General features: G+C 35.6%; 1 pseudogene; it reads left to right on the top strand.

Moving 5' to 3' along the window:
- The first annotated feature begins 283 nt into the window (after positions 1 to 283).
- Positions 284 to 3,120, top strand: LOC110921840 (annotated as a pseudogene).
- The last annotated feature ends 1,202 nt before the right edge of the window (positions 3,121 to 4,322 follow it).

Raw genomic sequence — 4,322 nt, forward strand, 5'->3', positions numbered from 1 at the left:
CTTTTCTCTCTGAAATTTTGTTCTGATCCATCACCAAAACCCGTTCTCTCTCAAAATAATTGTTCTGATCTATCTGTTTTGATCTTCAGTGTCGATTATTGTTGGTGGTAGTGATGGTGGTTTATGGTCCTCTGGTTCTCGGTGTTAGCAACGACGGCTAGGGTTTTCGAGGGAGATGTCAACGACGTTTGTTCTAGTTAGAATCAGACGATCAACGACGTTGTGGCGTGCTCAGATGACAGAGATGAGGGTTAAAAGGTGAAAAGACGGTGGTAGTTGGAGCAGAAATGCAGATCGAAAAAGGTGAAGAAGCCTCAAGTGTTTGCGGATACTATTAATGAGAAATCAAGTGATCCCCAGATGTGTGAAGCTTATGTTTCTGATATTTATGAGTATCTTCATAATATGGAGGTTTGTGAAATTTTCTTTTGCATTTAATTCAATTAATCGATTGATTTACTTTGTTAATTTTAGGGTTTACTGTTTATGTTGTATAATTGTTGTTTACTGCTAAATCAAAACATAGTGTTTGGTGGTTAACCTTATTAGATTGTCATAAGGATAAAAAAAGGTTAATTTTTTACGGTTTATGATTGAATTTGATTGTTATTTTCATCTTCAAAGTTATTAACTAACTGGATTTAGGGTTTGTATGGAAAATGGATTAATACATATATTTGAAAAAGTATTGAAGTTCCGTGTTTATTTTGTTTGTGGATTTAGAGAAAGGTACATAGAAGACCGATAGCGGATTACATTGAGAAAGTGCAGAAGGATGTTGGTATAAACATGAGAGGGGTATTAATTGATTGGTTGGTGGAAGTTACTGAGGAGTATAAGCTTCTTTCGCACACTTTGTATCTCATTGTCTCGTACATAGATAGATTCTTATCCACTAAAGTGCTTAACAGAAAGAGGCTGCAACTTCTTGGTGTTTCTTCGATGCTCATCGCAGCGTAAGTGGCTTGGTATTTTTGTGGTTGATATGTTTTTTTAATGAATTGGGATTGGTTGTTGAATACGAATTGTATGCGTTTTTGGTACAACAGAAAATATGAAGAAATTAGCCCCCCGCATATGGAAGATTTCTGTTACATCACGGATAATAACTAAGCAAGAGGTTGTGAAAATGGAAGTTGATGTGCTTAAAGCTCTCAATTTTGAAATGGGCAATCCGACAGTTAAATCTTTCCTTAGGTATGAATTGAAACAATTGAGAATCTAGATATAGTAAAGCAAGATTGTGCGTTCATTAACTATAAACTAATTGGTGTTACCCTTTTGACTTGTTGATTAACAGAAGAATTACCATTGTTGCTCAAGAAGATTATGAACTAAGCTCCTATATGCAGTTAGAGTTCTTGGGTTATTATTTGGCCGAGTTAAGTTTATTAGAGTATGGGTGCCTCAAGTTTTTGCCTTCCATGGTAGCTGCATCTGTTATCTTTCTTTCGCGATTCACACTCAAACCAAGGGCACATCCATGGGTAAGAACACGCGGCCTAAATTCACTCATTTTAATTGAAAAAGGGTCTGGAATTCTTTTCTCTTATAATAATATGTATTCACATTTACAGAATTTGGCTTTGGAGCAACTCTGTCATGGCCCCCGACCGGTTTGACCCGTTTCAGGAGCCGCGGGACAGAAATCCTGCGGTATTTAATTTAGGCGACAGCGGAAGTCTTTTTAAAACAGGATCTTTCAATATTTGAAACTGCCCGTTTTATATAATTTAGGGATAAAACCCTGTAATTTACAATAAGATGATTTTACTGGGAAATCTTTATTTTACAAAACATGTTTCTTTATTTATTTACATTGAGCCACTTTTCTAAGCTTGTAGTGCTTCTTGACACTTTTCTTTCTTTGCTCACAACATATCACCTGAAACATGTTTGAAAAATGTTTTGTCAACGGGGAAATACTGAGTGAGTTCATTCAGGTTTTAGGAAATGACCCATAGTTATAAATTACAGCATAAGAGCGATTACAATGATTCATATCTTATTTTTATCTGGCTTTCTGTCACAATGGTGACAAGTCACAATGGTGACGATGGTCATACCACTATTAGGTCAATGAACTCTAATAGTGACGTTCCTCCCTAGTAGGTCAATGAACCTAACTGGGAGAAATAGTAATGTGCACAATACCCCACTAACCAATATATCAAGATATCCACGACTTAGTCCCTGTAATTATAACACTTTGAAAATAATTTGGAGTATTGTAAAACAATTGATAAAAAGAGAATGACTCACATTGCAGATTTAACGAGCAGAATATAAGCCTACTGATTAGCCTTGTTAACCTAATTTAAATAACCATGCACACAAAACCGGGTTAATAATCAATACAGCATTTACGATAACTCACGAGATCAAATTCTCACAACGAACGACAAAGTGCGATACTTAAACATCCATCGATTTAACGACGAATGACAAAGTATAACCCTAATGTGGGCGGCACTTAAACATCCATTGGATATATTGATCGGTCGGAAAATGAATCGTAATAGCGATCGAGTTATTACCCTGATTGTGGCAGCACTTCGTGAATTAGTGTGTGTTGTGGACTGATTTAACTATAACTCGACGTCAATTGAGAATTTGAGCGTCGTTTTAATCACAGAAAGCTAGTGCCAATGTCCTCTATTTATACCCAAAATTTGGCCTCGCTTACGGACCGTAAGCCTGATCCCTTACGGTCCGTAAGGGACACCTAAAAGGCCTAGGCTTGCCACTCGTGGGAGTAGCCTAGATGAGTCAGAATTTGGTCCAATTAGACTTAAACAACATTTTAAGTAGATAAACATCCAACTAGGGTTTGCCCCCCTTGAGTTTTAGGGGCCCTGATCCTGATCCTGATTGTTCCGAAAATTTTAGGGTTAACGCAGAATTACTTGGGTGTCACAATTATGTTTTCCTAATTAACTTATTATCATCCTAAGTATTGATTTTAGTGAGAGTTGTTACAAACTCTCTGGATACAAGCCATCCGACTTGAAAGAATGTGTTCAAATTTTACATGATCTACAATCGGGTAGAAGAGCAGGCAATCTGGTGGCAGTTAGAGAAAAATACAAGCAACATAAGGTATGTGTAACACTCTTATGATTTTCAAATCTGGTGCCAATTTGTAAATGCTTAGTTACTTAAAATTGAGAATATAGAAATGTTTGGTAACTTACCCTCTACCGCGGGTGATTATTATCTTATCAATGTCTGGTAGAAGGTTTGATAGTTACTGTATGCTTCTATGCAGCCTAATTCTTCCTTGAATATGCTTATATGTGTAGTTATATTGGAAAATAGAACTCCTAAATTGAGAAATTAGCATCACTTCATGTCAATTTTTTCCAGTTTTCGGATCATCTGCTCATGTCAAAATAGAACTCCTAAAAAGTAGAGGTTAAACTTTTTTATATCTTTTTGTAGGAGTATGTTGGCTAAATGGAGATTAAGGCTCATATGGGTATAATCCCAAATGTGGTATAACTTGCACATATAACGTTTTGAGGGTATATATCTATATATAATGAGGTAAATTTATATAACAAATAGTGTAACAATGTTTTTTTGGCAGGTAAATGGTTTAACAAGTTTCACTTTTGCTTATTTATATAATACACAGGCAAAAATTCGATTCACCATATTTAGGTTGATTTTGAATTTTATGGATGTTTTTTTAACTCTATTGTGAGTATTTGAAGTGAACCTCAGTTGTAAGCTGTGGTGGGTTTAAATTTATGTTTGTGCACGGTGTGAGTTCTATCAATTGGGTGGGTTCGAATCATTAAGATGATTTATAAGATGGGGCTTGCGGCACGATACTCTTTCCGTGTAGAGGTGTACATAAAAACCGGTTTTCAAACCGTAACTAGAAAAAAACCGAAATCTGTTTTTTGAAAACCAGATTTTTTTTTTTGTAACCGGTTTGGTTCTAAACCGAGACTGACAGGTTGTTAAGCGGTTTGGGAGTTTGAGTATCAAAATCGGTTAAAACCGATTTTAAAAAACCGATTAACTAGAAAAAAACCGGTTTTTTTTAACTGGATCGTATTTTATCAATGAACCGCATTTTATTTTTTAACGTATTTTATGTTCGGTAGCTTTGACTTAGCAAAAAAGGCAACAAAATAGCAGGGTTTTTTCAGCAAAAAACCCAAAAACATGTTTTTTCAGCAAATAAATGCAAAAAACTTCCAGTGTTTTTCAGCAAAAAAACGTCGAAAGAGTGCAAGTTTTTTCAGCACCCGGGTTGGCAAAAAATCTGCAGTTTTTCCAGTAAAAATACCTCAAAAATTGCAGGTTTTTTT

This window comes from Helianthus annuus, chromosome 17 (assembly GCF_002127325.2).
Source record: "Helianthus annuus cultivar XRQ/B chromosome 17, HanXRQr2.0-SUNRISE, whole genome shotgun sequence".
Classification (NCBI taxonomy): domain Eukaryota; kingdom Viridiplantae; phylum Streptophyta; class Magnoliopsida; order Asterales; family Asteraceae; genus Helianthus; species Helianthus annuus.